General features: G+C 52.6%; 1 long non-coding RNA gene and 1 pseudogene across 9 annotated transcripts in view; both read right to left on the minus strand.

The window, feature by feature from the left end:
• Window positions 1-4,113: 4,113 nt before the first annotated feature.
• On the minus strand, window positions 4,114-5,632 carry LOC105469861 (putative uncharacterized protein FLJ46235; annotated as a pseudogene).
• A 924-nt stretch (window positions 5,633-6,556) lies between these two features.
• LOC105470439 (uncharacterized) overlaps window positions 6,557-14,590 on the minus strand; it is a 30,789-nt gene continuing 22,755 nt past the window's right edge. For 7 of the 9 annotated variants that reach the window (XR_011622455.1, XR_011622453.1, XR_011622454.1 and 4 more), the window contains 2 exons: window positions 9,647-9,730; window positions 8,510-9,025 (listed from right to left, as the gene is read on the minus strand). This is a non-coding gene — a long non-coding RNA (uncharacterized lncRNA). Of the gene's footprint in view, window positions 6,625-8,509; window positions 9,026-9,646; window positions 9,897-14,590 lie in introns of those variants that run through there. The other 2 variants (XR_011622450.1, XR_011622448.1) reach the window with 2 other exon arrangements.

The following is a 14,590-nucleotide window of genomic DNA, read 5'->3' on the forward strand; positions in this document are numbered from 1 at the left end:
GGCCGCAGTCAGGCGAGAGCTGGGCGTGGACAGTCCGCTGGGAGGCAGAGGCTGGGCCCGTGCAGGCCTTCGGGAGGCAGGAGGCTGGGCCTGACGAGGCCGACTGTAGGTCAATTCCTGGGCCTGAGGAGGCCGCCCAGAGGCGTGAGCGGGCCTGGCCCTCAAGAGGCCAGTGGCAGGCAGGAGGATCTGGGCCTGGAGAGGCTGACCACAGGAAGTCTGGCCGCTGGAGAGGCTGCGGAGAGGCGGGAGTTGGGCCGGCGGAGGCCGACTGGACGACAATTTGGACCTGCAGGGACCGCCGGGAGCAGGAGCGAGCCCTGGAGAGGCCGACTCCAGGCCAGCGTGGGCCTGCAGAGGCCGCCGGGAGGAGGAGCTGGGCCTGGAGAGGCTGGCTGGAGGAAGTCTGGGGCGTGGAGACGCCGTCGGAAGGCAGGAGCCAGGCCCGGAAAGGCCACCATGGAGCCCGGCTTCAGGACGTTTGGGGCCTACAAAGGCCGTGGAGCGGGAGCTGGGCCCGAGCCGAGTCCAAAGAGGTTGTCGTGAGGCCGAGGCTGGGCCGGCGAACGCAGCCGGGAGCAGGAGGAGCTGAGCCTGGATGGGAGGCCAGGAGGCCGCAACTGGGGTGGAGAGGCCGGCCTGAGGAAGGTCGGGGCCTGGGGAGGTCACCAAAAGGCAAAGGCTGGGCCTGGGAAGGCCGTTCCCCTTGACGAATGAGCCGGGCCTAAGGAGGCCACTGGGAGGCAGGAGGGCGGCCCGGCGGAGCTTCCAAAAGGCAGGAGGAGCTCTGGCCTGGGGAGGCCGCAGTCAGGCGAGAGCTGGGCGTGGAGAGTCCGCTGGGAGGCAGACGCTGGGCCCGTGCAGGCCTTCGGGAGGCAGGAGGCTGGGCCTGGCGAGGCCGACTGGAGGTCAAGTCCTGGGCCTGAGGAGGCCGCCCAGAGGCGTGAGTGCGGCTGGGCCTCAATTGGCCAGTGGCAGGCAGGAGGAGCTGGGCCTGGAGAGGCTGACCGGAGGAAGTCTGGCTGCTGGAGAGGCCGCGGAGAGGCAGGAGCTGGGCCGGCGGAGGCTGACTGGGCGACGATTTGGGCCTGCAGGGGCCGCTGGGAGCCGGAGACGGCCCTGGAGAGGCGGACTCGAGGCCAGTGTGGGCCTGCAGAGGCCGCCGGGAGGCGGAACTGGGCCTGGAGAGGCTGGCTGGATGAAGTCTGGGGCGTGGAGACGCCGTCGGAGGGCAGGAGCCGGGCCCGGAGAGGCCACCGTGGGGCCCGGCTTCAGGACGTTTGGGGCCTACAAAGGCCGCGGAGCAGGAGCTGGGCCGGAGCCGAGTCCAAAGAGGTTGTCGTGAGGCCGGGGCTGGGCCGGTGGCCGCAGCCGGGAGCAGGAGGAGCTGAGCCTGGACGGGAGGCTGGGAGGCCAGGAGGCCGCAACTGGGCTTGGAGAGGCCGGCCTGAGGAAGGTCGGGACCTGGGTAAGCCGCCAAAAGGCAAAGGCTGGCCTTGGAAGGCCGTTCCCCGTGACGAATGAGCCGGGCCTAAGGAGGCCACTGGGAGGCAGGAGCGGGGCCCGGCCTGCGGAAGGACGGGGCCTGGGGAGGCCGCCAAAATGCAAAGGCTGGACCTGGAAAGGCCGTTCCCCGTGACGAATGAGCCGGGCCTAAGGAGGCCACTGGGAGGCAGGAGCGGGGCCCGGTGGAGCTGCCGAAAGGCAGGAGGAGCTCTGGCCTGGGGAGGCCGCAGTCAGGCGAGAGCTGCGCGTGGAGAGTCCGCTGGGACGCAGAGGCTGGGCCCGTGCAGGTCTTCGGGAGGCAGGATGCTGGGCCTGGCGAGGCCGAGTGTAGGTCAAGTCCTGGGCCTGAGGAGGCCGCTCAGAGGCGTGAGCGGGGCTGGGCCTGAAGAGGCCAGTGGCAGGCAGGACGAACTGGGCCTGGAGAGGCTGACCGGAGGAAGTCTGGCAGCTGGAGAGGCCACGGAGAGGCAGGAGCTGGGCCGGCGGAGGCCGACTGGGCGACGAGTTGGACCCACAGGGGCCGCCGGGAGCAGGAGCGAGCCCTGGAGAGGCCGACTCGAGGCCAGCGTGGGCCTGCAGAGGCCGCCGGGAGGAGGAGCCGGGCCTGGAGAGGCTGGCTGGAAGAAGTCTGGGGCGTGGAGACGCCGTCGGAGGGCAGGAGCCGGGCCCGGAGAGTCCACCGTGGGGCCCGGCTTCAGGACGTTTGGGGCCTACAAAGGCCACGGAGCAGGAGCTGGGCCGGAGCCGATTCCAAAGAGGTTGTCGTGAGGCCGGGACTGGGCCGGCGGCCGCAGCCGGGAGCAGGAGGAGCTGGGCCTGGACTGGAGGCCGGGAGGCCGCAACTGGGCCTGGAGAGGCCAGCCTGAGGAAGGTCCGGGCCTGGGGGGGCCGCCAAAAGGCAAAGGCTGGGCCTGGAAAGGCCGTTCCCCGTGACGATTGAACCGGGCCTAAGGTGGCCACTGGGAGGCAGGAGCGGGGCCCGGCGGACCTGCCGAAAGGCAGGAGGAGCTCTGGCCTGGGGAGGCCGCAGTCAGGCGAGAGCTGGGCGTGGAGAGTCCACTGGGAGGCAGAGGCTGGGCCCGTGCAGGCCTTCGGGAGGCAGGAGGCTGGGCCTGGCGAGGCCGACTGGAGGTCAAGTCCTGGGCCTGAGGAGGCCGCCAGATGTAAGTAGCGCGGCCTGGGAAGGCTGCCAAAAGGCCTGAGCGGGGCTGGTCCTGAAAGCCCAGTGGGAAGCAGGAGGAGCTAGGCCTCTAGAGGCTGGCCTGAGGAAATTCTGGGGCTGGAGAGGCCGCCAAAAGGCAAAGACTTGGCCTGGAAAGGCCATTCCCCGTGTCGAATGGGCTGGGCCTAAAGATTCCACTGGGAGGTAGAAGCGGGGACTGTCGAAGCTACGAAAAGGCAGGAGGAGCTGTGGACTGGGCAGGCCGAAACACCTTCACTGGAGATAGTTTCTGTCCTACAGATGCTGGACGAGGTGTGCAGGAGCTTAGCCAAAAGAAGTTGTTTTTTGTGAGCCAGAAGTTGGGCGTGTATATGCAGCCAGGAGGGAGACCTTGGTCTGAGGAGGCTGCCATGAGGCACAGACTGGGTCTGCAGAGGCCCTCAGGAGTCAGTAGCTAGACCTGGACTGGCCGACTTTAGGATGGTTTGGGCCTGCAGAGATTCCCATGTGGCCTGAAGAGCTTGGGTTGAGGAATTTTTCGGCATATACAGGCCATCAGGAAATGGGCAGGAGCTACGTCCACAGAGGTTGTTGTCTGGCTGAAGTTGGGTCTATAAACACAGTCGCAAGGAAGGCCCGGGCCAGTGGAGAACATCACGAGGCAGCAAATGGGTCTGGTGAGTCCGACATGAGGACGTTCTGGGCCTTGGGAAGCACAGGGCAAAACTGGGCCTGGAAAATCCGTTATGTAGAATCAGTTCGTCCTAAAGAGGCCACTGGGAGGCAGGAGTTGGGCCTGGAGAGGCTGACTTGAGGCAGTTGTGCACCTGGAGAGTCTACTTAGAGGCAAGAGCCAGGCCTAAAGAGGCTGACGTGAGGTCGATTTTAGCCTGCAGAAGCCTCCAGAAGGCAGGAGTTGGTCCTGGAGAGGCCGAATTGAGGACAATTTGGCTGCTGGGAGGAAGAGCTGGGCCTAGACAGACCGACTGGAGTAATTTGAGGGCATGGAGAGGATACAGAAAAGCAAACGCTCCACCTGGAAAGCCTGCTGTGAGGCATTAGCTTGACCTACACAGCACTGGGAGGCAGGACCTGGGCCCGCAGAGGCTGACTTCAGGATGATTTGGGCCTGCAGAGGCCTTTGGGAGGAAGATCTTGGCCTGGACAGGCTGAATGGAGGAAGTTTTGGGCCTGGAGTATGCGTCAAAAAGCATGTTAAACTAGGAAAGGCCAACAAGACACATGAGCTTGGCCTACAGAGGCCATTGTGAGGCAGGAGCTTCACTTGAGGAGGCCATGATCAGGCGGGCCTGGAAGGGCCACTGTGTGGTAGAGTTTGGGCCTGTGTATGCTCACATGAGGTAGGAGCTGGGTTGGGAGAGGGCAACTTTTGGAGAATTGGGGCCTGCAGAGGCTGCCAGGAGGCAATAGCTATGCCTGGAGAGTCCATCTTTTGGCATGAGCTGGGCCTAAAGGGGCCATTGTGAGGCAGCAGCTGGACTTGTCAAGACTGCTGGGAGACAGGCAGATTTGTGGCCTGGGGAGGCTGCTGTGAGGCAAATGCTCAGTTTTCGGAGGATGTCGTGAGGCAGGGAGAAACTTGGCTTTTTGTAGCTGCCATGAGGGAATAGTTTGATTGCTGAGGCTGCCGGGAGGCCGAAGGTGGGCCTGGAAAGCTTTACTTTAAGAATTCTCTGGCCTACAGAGGCTGCCAGCAACTCGGCAGGAGTTGGGCCAAAGGAAGTTGTTTTGAGGCAGGAAATGGGCCTGTAGATGCAGCCGGGAGAATGAATTCGTCCCAGAGATGCCGAGTTGAGGACATTCCGGGCCTGGACAGGCTGCAAAAGGCAAAATCTGTGCCTGGAAAAGTCGCCATGGGGCATGAGCTTGGCCTAAAGAGGCCATTGGAAGGCAGGAGATGGCCCTGTAGAAGCTGCCGAAAGGCGGGATCTTCACCTGAGGATGCCACAGTAAGACATGATCTGGGTCTGGAGAGTCCACTGTGAGGCAGAGGCTGGCCTATAGAGTCCGACAGTAGACAGAAGGTGGGCCTAAAAAGGCTGATTTGAGGACATTTATGGGCTTCAAGAGTCAGTCAGAAGGCAGGCACTGGGCCTGGATAGGGCCTGACAGTCATGAGTTGGGCCTAAACAGGCCAGTGTGAGGGAGGAGCTGTGCCTGTTGAGGCTGCTGGCAGGCAGTCAGAGACTTGGCCTGGGGCAGCTGCCACGAGGCAAGAGCTGGGCCTGGATAGGCTGCCAAGATGCAGGAGCTGGGCCTGGAGAGGCCAATGTGAGGCAAGAGACCAGCCTGTAGAGGCCGACCTGAGGAAGATTTTGGCCTGGAAAGACTGTCGGGGGCAGGAGCTGGGCCTTTTGAGCCTGCTGGGAGGCAGGCAGGAACTTGGCCAAGGATGAACTCCGTTAGGCAAGAGCTGAGCCTGGAGAGGCCATGGTCACGCAGGAGCTGGACCTATTTAAGCTGCTGGGAGGCAGGTTGTGCTGGACAACGAAAGCTTTGGGCCTATAAAGGCTGCCAGGAGCTGGGCAAGAGCTGAGCTGAAAGAGGTTGTTGTAAGGTAGGAGGTGGGCCTGGAGATGCAGCCGGGAGGAAGAGCTGAGCCTGGAGAGGCCCACTTGAGGTAGCCCTGGAGAGGCCCACTTGAGGATGTTCTGGGCCTGGAGATGCTGCCAAAAGGCAAAAGCTGAGCCAGAATGGCCACTGTGAGGCATGAGCTTGCTCTAGAGAGGTCATTGAGAGGCAGGAGCTGGGCCTGCAGAGGCTGCTGAAAGGCAGCAGCTTGGCCTAGGTGGCCAGGAAAGTCTCCTGTGAGGCAGAGGTTGAGCCTAGAGAGGCTGACAGGAGGCAGGAGTTGGGCCTGGGATGGCGGACCTGAGAAAGGTCTTGGTCTACAGAAGCTGCCAGGATGCAGGAGCTGGGCCTCGAGAGGCCACCAAGGCATGAGCTGTGCCTAAGGAGGCCAATGCTGGGCAGGAGCTGTGACCGGAGAGGCTGACTTGAGGAAGTTTCAGACACAGACAGCCTGTCGGGGGGCAGGACCTGGGCCTGGACAGGCCACAGTGAGGCATGAGCTGGGCGTAATGAGGTTAGTATGAGGCAGGATCTGGGCCCATCAAAGTGGCCGGGTGGCAGGTAGGAGCTTGTTTGGGGAAGATGTCCGTGAGGCAAAAGCTGGGCCTGGAGAGGCCATTGTCACGTAGGAGCTGGGCCTGTCTAGGCCACTGGGAGGCAGAGGGTGGACCTGGAAAGTTTGACTTGAGGCACTTTTGGGTCTTCAAAGGCCACTAGGAGCTGGGCAGGAGCTGAGCCAAAAGAGGTTGTTCTGAGGCAGGAGTTGGCCTCCAGGCACAGCCAGAAGTAAAAGCGCAGCCTGTAGAGGCCATCTGGGGGCAGCAGCTGGGCCTGGAGAGCCCAACGAAAGGCAGGAGCGGAGCCTTGAGAGGCCGACTTGTGGATATTTTGGGCCTGGATTTTGTGGCCTAGACTTGAGGACATTTGGGCCTCCTGCAAAGAGGCAGGAGCTGGGACTAAAGAGGCCACTGTAAGGCAGGAGCTGGGCCTGTACAGGCTGCCGGGAGTCAGAAGATGGGCCTCAAGAGGCCACTGTAAAACAGGAGCTGGGTCTTGGAAGGTGGTCCTGAGGCAAAAGCTGGCCCTTGAGAGGGCAATGAGAGGCAGGAGCTGGGTCTGGTGAGGTTGACTTGAGAAAGTTCTGGGCCTGGAGAGAAGACTGGGAGGCTGGAGCTGGGCCTAAAGAGGCTGTCGTAACGATGGAGCTGGGCCTGTCGATGCTGTTGTGAGGCAGTAGCCTCATCCACGGAGACTGCCGTAAGGTAGGGTATGGGCCTAAATAGACCATTGTGAGTCATGAGCTTGGTCTGTAAAGGCCAACTGGAGAAAGTTCTGGGCCTGGAGAGGCTGCCAGGAGGCAAGACCTGGGCCAAAAGATTCAAGCATATTACATTTACATTTATTAGGTACTTTATTTCCATTATTAAATTGTGATATAAAGTAAAGTAATTATAGAACTCACCATAATGTAGAATCAGTGGGCATGTTAAGCTTGTTTTCCTGCAACTAGATGGTCCCATCTGAGCGTGACGGGAGAAAGTGACAGATCATTAGGCATTAGATTCTCATAGGGACAGCACAACCTAGATCCCTCGCATGCACGGTTCACAACAGGGTGAGTGCTCCTATGAGAATCTAATGCTGCTGCTGACCTGAGAGAAGGTGGAGCTCAGGCGGGAATGTGAGCAAAGGGGAGTGGCTGTAAATACAGATGAAGCTTCCCTCACTCGACACCACTCACCTCCTGTTGTGTGGCTCCTTACAGCTCCATGGCTCAGGGGTTGGGGACCCCCGCTCAAGTGCATCCAAAGGGACCCTTCCCACACCAGTCTTCATAGCGGTCAAGTGCAGCAACCACTGAGCTCTCAAGGCATGTGCCTCAGTTGGCATTTCATCACAATCAATAGTAAGTGGTAGCTTGAGTCACTGTGAGGTCACTTACCGGAAATCACCAGCATCCCATTTCCCATTGGCAAGGAACTCAGCACTGTCCCTTGGAAAACCAAACCTATGCCCAAATCCCATCTGTGTGAGTTTATCTCCTGGGACCCTTCTGAGCATATTACTCAGAATCCAATCAGGAGACATAAACCACTCAAAACTTTAAAGTGGTAAAATTTAATCCAGAGAATTATTCACTGTAACAGGGGAATAGCATAATGAGAGAACGGCTAGCACCAAGTGAAGAGAACTCTAGAGAAAACAGGACTAGCCCAGGCCAGGCATGGTGGCTCATACCTGAAATTCCAGCAATTTGAGAAGCTAATGCAGGAGGATTGCTTAAGGCCAGGAGCTAGAGACCGGTCTGGACAACACAGTGAGATCCTGTCTCTTTCCAGAAAAAGAAGAAACTTAGCTGGGAGTGGTGGTGCACACTTGTAGTCCCAGCTACTCAGGAAGCTGAAGTTTGAGCCTGGGAGATCAAGGCTGCAGTGAGTCATGATTATGCCACTACAGTCAAGCCTGGATGACAGAGCAAGACCCTGTCTCAAAGAACAAAACAACAACAACAACCATTTACAGACAGAAAAGAAATAGAGTTAATAAGCTAAGGAAAGATGTCAAAATGTAACAAGTAAAGTAATATGAGGTGTTTTACCTATTTAAAATAATCAAACAAAAAATGACTTATTAAATTATAATACCCTGTGCTGGCAAAGGTGCAGTGAAATGGGCACTTTCTTATATTATGAGGGGTATTTAAATTGTATATAAGCCTTCCAGGGTAAAGGTTGACAATTTTTTAAAATAATAGAGACAGGGTCTCACCATACTGCCAAACTGCCTCCTCCAATTCTTGGCATCAAGCAATCCTCCTGTCTTAGCCTCCCAAAGTGCTGAGATTATAGCTGGGAGGCACCCAAAACCTTGTCAATTTACATCAAGGGTAATGAGAATGTCCATTCACCATGACTCACAGTAATCTTATTTCTGGAAATAACTTGGGGTGACAATTCAATCTAAACAAAAGGTCATCTGTACAAACACAGTGAAAATCTGGGAGTACCTGAAGACAGAGTGGTTAACTGAAATAAACAATTATAAGAAATTAAACCATGGTATTAATAGGCATCTGGTAAAAGGTCAGTTGATGTTAGCTGCTACTTTTTTTGTTGTTTTGAGACAGGGTCTCACTCTGTCACCCAGGCTGGAGTGCAGATGCCTGATCATGACTCACTGTAGTCTCAGCCTCCCTGGGCTCAAGCGATCCTCCCACCTCAGCCTCCCAAGTAGCTGGGGCTACAGGAACATGCTTGTAATTCACGTATTTTTCTGTAGGGATGGTGACTCCCTTTGTCTCCGAGGCCTATCTCAAACTCTTAGCCTCAAGCCATCCTCCTGCCTCAGCCTCCCAAAGTGTTGTGATGACCGGTGTAAGCCACCACACCTGGCCAGCTGCTACTTTTATCAGTATTATTATTATTCCACTCAGTTAAAAATTATTTTCAAGGCTATGCAACAGTATGTGTCCTACAGCACAATTGTAAAAACATATACAGTCATTTCTCAGTATACAGACAGAATTAGTTCCAGCCCCCCAATCTCTGCATATACCAAAATCCATGCTTACTCACATTTCGCCGTCACCCCTCTGGAACCCACGTATAGGAAAATTCCAAATATTAGTTGGGCATAGTGGCAAGCACCTATAGTCTCAGCCACATGGGAGGCCGAGATGGGAGGATCGCTTGAGCCTGGGAGGTTGAGGCTGCAGTCAACTGTGATAGCACTACCACACTCCAGCCTGGACAACAGAGCAAGACACTGTCTCAGAAACAAAACAAAACAAACAGGTTAGAAATTGTAACGAGGTCTGTTGGGCAAAATTCCATATAAGCAAAGTATAAATTAATGAAGCAAATGGTGATAAATTAGTACGACTGACTTTCTGGAGTTTGACAATAAAGGTAAGAAATATGCAAAACAGACAGAGGGTAAAAAAAGAAATTAGGAAAGCATTCTACATGTTTAATAGGAAGACACTGGTCATGTTCATGCAGCAGCAGTACCTCACGATATGACATACCTTGAAGAGAAGTTAACAGATGAGGAAGTTGATAAAAGTGATCACAGAAGCAAAATACTGATAGTGATAGTCAAGTAAACCACAAACAATTTCCATAATTGATGTCAGCAAAGTGGGAATATTGTACAGTGTGTGTTGAAGTTCCCATACAACATTGTTTATTTACCTTTTGTTTGTTTGTAAGGAACATATATACTAAAAGTTCTTTTTGTTGTCAAAAGAATATGTGTGAATAAGCCACTTGAACTTATTCTTCTGTTTTTCTACTTTTATCTTCCTGCCATCATCCCACAGCCTTACTTTAGAAATTTTTTATTTTTTTAGAAAATTGAACAAGTGCTCGTTGTGGTGGCTCATACCTCTAGGATGGGTGGCAGGGGTAGAAGGGTCACTTGAAGTCAGGAGTTTGACAGCAGCCAGGCCAACAAAGTGAGGCTCCACATCTACAAAACAATTTAAAAATTAGCCAAGTGTCGTCATGTATACCTACAGTCCCAGCTACTCAGGAGGCTGAAGCAGGAGGATCCTTAGCCCAGGAGTTCAAGGCTGCAGTGAACTGTGGTAGCACCACTATACTCCACCCTGGGTGACAGGGTGAGACCTCATCTCCTAAAACAAAAAAAGAAAGAAAAAAAATAGTTCAAGTAGCAAGTTGTATGTGACTTACTCTGAATATTTCTAAACTAGAAGTTCTCAGTCTTTTGGGGCCTAGCATCCCTTTACATTTTTTAACTTTATTGAAGATATCTAAAACTATTTCTTTATATAAATAGTTACATTAAAACTAGACAATAAAATTTTAAAAATATCATTCATCACGTATTAATAAAGCCATTACATGTTGATATAATACAAGACAAAATTTAAAAAATATTTTTAATTACATATTAATAATAAAATCATTACATGTTGATATAATACTTTTTATTTTTTTTTGAGACAAAGTCTCTCTCTTTTGCCCAGGCTAGAGTGAAGTGGTGTGATTTCAGCTCACTGAAGCCTTGACCTCCTGGGCTCAAGCCATCTTCCTGCCTCAGCTCCCCAGCAGGTGGTACCATGCCTGGCTATTTTAAAAATTTTTTTTGTAGAGTGAGAGGTCTTGCTATGTTGCCCAAGCTGGCCTCAAACTCCTGACCTCAAGTGATTTGCCCATCTCAGCCTCTGGAGTAGCTGAAACTACAAGTGCACATTACCATGCCCAGCTACATTTATTTTATTAAATTTTGAAAAATATTTTTTGTAAAGAGTAGGTCTTGCTATGTTGCCCAGGCTGGTCTTGAACTCCTGCCCTTAAAAGATACTCCCATCTCTGCTTCCCAAACAGCTGGGACTACAGGCATGAGCCACTGCAATGAGCCTGAAGAGACTTCTTTAATCTAGCATCCCACACTTGGCAGGACTGGGAAAGGCAGTAGTGTTTTTTTAAATTTCTTAATAGTTCAGTAAGAATCAAACTCAACCTTGACCCATGCCTTCTGTCACACCCCACATCCAGTCTGTCAGGAAATCCTGTTGACTATCTTCAGCATGTACTGAAGATCCCCACCCAGCAACTCCCAGGCCACCTCCCCTACTTCTCTCCTCTGACCATCTCTCACCACTACCATGACCCTGGTCAGGACCAAAATCATCTCCCACCTGGACGTTGCCACAGTTTGGCCCCCATGCTTCTACCCAAATCTTCCCACAGTCTTTCTCAACTCAGCAGCCAGAGAATGCTTTTAAACCGGGAGACAGATCATGTCGCCTCTCTGCTTAGAACCCTCCTGCAGTTCCCATCTGAGTCAGAGTCAAAGCCAAAGCCCTAGCAATAACCTCCTGGGGCTTACGTGATCTGTACTGATCCCCACCCAGCAAATCCCTGGCCCCCTCCCCTAATTCTCTCCCTTGCTCCTTCTGCTCCACTGGCCTCCTTCTAGAGCCTCAGACACACCTCGGACACTTTGTTCTGTTGTTTCTGCCTACAATCCTCTTCCCTCAGCACCTTGGCCAGCTCCTTCCCCTCCTTCAACTCTTTGCTCACTTTTCACTTAGGAGGCCACCCCTGACCACTCTATTTAACATTGCCATCTGTCCCCATGCTCACCATGCTCATTTCTTCTTTCTTTTCTGTCTTCTTTGTTTCCTTCTTTTTTTCAAGATCTCACTCTGTCACCAAGGCTGGAGTGCAGTGGCGCAGTCACAGCTCACTGCAACCTGAAATTTCCAGGCTCAAATTTCCAGGCTCAAGCAATCCTCCCACCTCAGCCTCCCGAGTAGCTGGGACTACAGGTACATGCCATCATGGCTGGTTAATTTTTTCAGTATTTTATTTTATTTTGAGACAGAATTTCAGTCTTCTTGCCCAGGCTAGAGTGTAATGGAGTAATCCTGGCTCACTGTAACCTCCACCTCCCAAATTCAAGTGATTCTCCTACCTCAGCCTCCCAAGTAGCTGGGATTACAGGAACATGCCACCATGCCCAACTAATTTTTGTATTTTTAGTAGAGACGGGGTTTCGCAATGTTGGCCAGGCTTGTCTTGAACTCCTGACCTCAGGTGATCTGCCTGCCTTGACCTCCCAAAGTGCTGGAATTACAGGCGTGAGCCACCATACCTGGCCAATTTTTCTCATTTTTTGTAGAGACAAGGTCTTACTATGTTGCCTAGGCTGGTCTTGAACTCCTGGCCTCAAGTGATCCTCCTGCCTAAATTCCTAAAGTGCTGGGATTACTGGTATTAGCCATCATGCCTGGATTCATGTTCATTTCTTCTTGCTGCTGCAACATAGTTTGCAGTTTCCTACATTTAGTGGCTTAAAACACCACAAATCTACCATCTTATAGTTCTCGGGGCCAGAAGGCCAAACTAGGTCTATTAAGGCTAAAGTCAAGGTGTCAGCAGGGCTGCATTCCTTCTGGAGACTAGAAAGTGCTCCCTTGGCTTTTCCAGCTTCTAGAAGCCACCCTCATTCCTTAGATCATGGCCCCTGACTCCCATCTTCAAAGCCAGAAGTGAAGCATCTTCAAATCTCCCTCTCTTACCTCTGCTTCCATCACCACATCTCCTGCTCCACTTCTGAATCTCCTACTCTCTTTCTTTTATAAAGACCCTGTGATTGCTGGGCATGGTGGCTCCCACCCACAATCCCAACACTTTGGGAGGTCAAGGCAGGAGGAACACTTGAGGCCTGAAGTTTGAAACTAGCCTGAACAACATAGTGAGACCCCACCTCTAGAAAAAAAAATATTAGCCACACATGGTGGTGTGCGCCTGTAGTCCCAGCTACTCGAGAGGCTGAGGTGAGACAATCGATTTCACCCAGCAGTTTGAGATCAGCCTGGGTGACACAACTAAATCTCATCTCTACAAGGATGAGGTGGGAGGATCACTTGAGCCCAGGAATTTGTGGCCAGCCTGGGCAATACAACAAGACCCCATCTGGCCAACACGGCCAAACTGGCCAACATGGTGAAACTCCGACTCTACAAAAATGAGCTGGGCATAGGTGACATGCAAGTGTAATCCCAGCTACTTGGGAGGCTGAGGAGGGAGGATCGCTTGATCACAGGAGATCAAAGCTATAATGAGCTATGATTATGATCACATCACTGCACTCCAGCCTGGATGACACAGGGAGATTCTGTCTCAAAAAAAAGAAAAGAAATATATATTTAATCTCTGTCCCTGGTTTCTGGCACACAGCTTCTAAAGCTCTCACAAACACCTCAGTGATAGATGTGATAGGAGTATCTTTTGTTTTAATATTTGGTCTTGGTCCCAGGTTTCTAACACAAGAGCATCTAAGAACTTTGGGATCTCCAGCATGGTAAGAATGCATTTGGGGATATTGTTGAGATGACTGGGTGACTGCAAGCTCCTAGATTTCTTCAGGAGGAGGGCTGATTGCCAGAGGAAGCAACCACATGATTAGAGGCTTGGAACTTTCAGCCTCATGCACTGAACTCCAGGAGGAAGAGGGGCTGGAGACTGACTTAATCACCAACAGCCAAAGATTTTGTCAATCATGCTTGCACAATAAAGCCTACATAAACACCCTGAGCAGGGTTTAAAGAGCTTCCAGGGTTGCTGAACACAGATGCTGGGAGGGTGGCCTGCTCAACAGAGGGCATGGGAGCGCTGTGCCCCTCCTAACTTACCTTGCCCTGGGCATCTTCCTTTTTTTTTGAGACAGGGTCTGGCTCTTTTGTCCAAGCTAGAGTGCAGTGGCACAATCTCAGTTCACTGTAATCTAAGCCTCCCCAGTCCCCAGCTCAAGGCGTCCTCTCATTTCAGCTTCCCTAGTAGTTGGAACTCTAGGGGCACAACACAACATCCGGTTATTGTTATTATTTTTTATTTTTTGTAGAGACCGTTTTCACCATGTTGCCCAGGCTGGTCTGAAACTCCTGAGTTTAAGCAATCCTCCCACCTCGGCCTCCCAAAGTGGTGAGATAACAGGCGTGAGCCACCGCATCCAGCATGTTCATCTCTTTCATTGGTTGTTTCTGAGATGTATCCTTTACAATGAACCAGTAATAGGAAATGAACTGGCCAGATGCGGTGGCTCACATCTGTAATCCCAGCACTTCAAGAGGCTGAGGTGGGAGGATCACTTGAGACTAGGAATTTATGGCCAGCCTGGGCAACACAACAAGACCCCATCTATGCAAAAAAATAAAAGAAATTAGCCAGATGTGGTGGTACAGGCATGTCTCAGCTACTAGGGAGGCTGAGGTAGGAGAACCACTGGAGCCCAGGCAGTCAAGGCTACAGTAAGCTATGACTGCACCACTGCACACCAGCCTGGGCAACAAAATAAGAGCCTCTCTCTTGGGAAAAAAAAAAAAGAAAATAAACTTTTTCTGAGTTCTGTAAACTATTCTAGCAAATTATTAAACCCAAGAAGAGAGTTATGGGAACCCCTGATTTGTAACAGGTTGGTCAAAAGTACAGGTGACAACCTAGGACTTGCCACTGGCATCTGAAGTGAGGATGGTCTCGTGGGACTGAGCCCCTAACTTGTGGGGTCTGTGCTAACACCAGGTAGTGTCAGAATAAAATCGTGGGATACCCAGTTAATATCCAGAGCATTGGTGAATTTGGTGTAGAAACTCTATACATACATTCAGTTGGAAGTGTGTGAGTAGAGACAAATACGGGCTTTTCTTTCACCTGTCTACCTGCTTAACTGCATAGAAGAGGCAATACGTGGTGCTCAAGCAAGCATTAAAGTCAGACCAGACCCAACATTTGACTCAGTCTTAACATCCAGGTGAGCTTAGGCAAATCACTCATTATTTCTAACTCTTCATCACTTCAT

The sequence above is a fragment of the Macaca nemestrina genome, chromosome 4, assembly GCF_043159975.1.
Source record: "Macaca nemestrina isolate mMacNem1 chromosome 4, mMacNem.hap1, whole genome shotgun sequence".
NCBI lineage: Eukaryota > Metazoa > Chordata > Mammalia > Primates > Cercopithecidae > Macaca > Macaca nemestrina.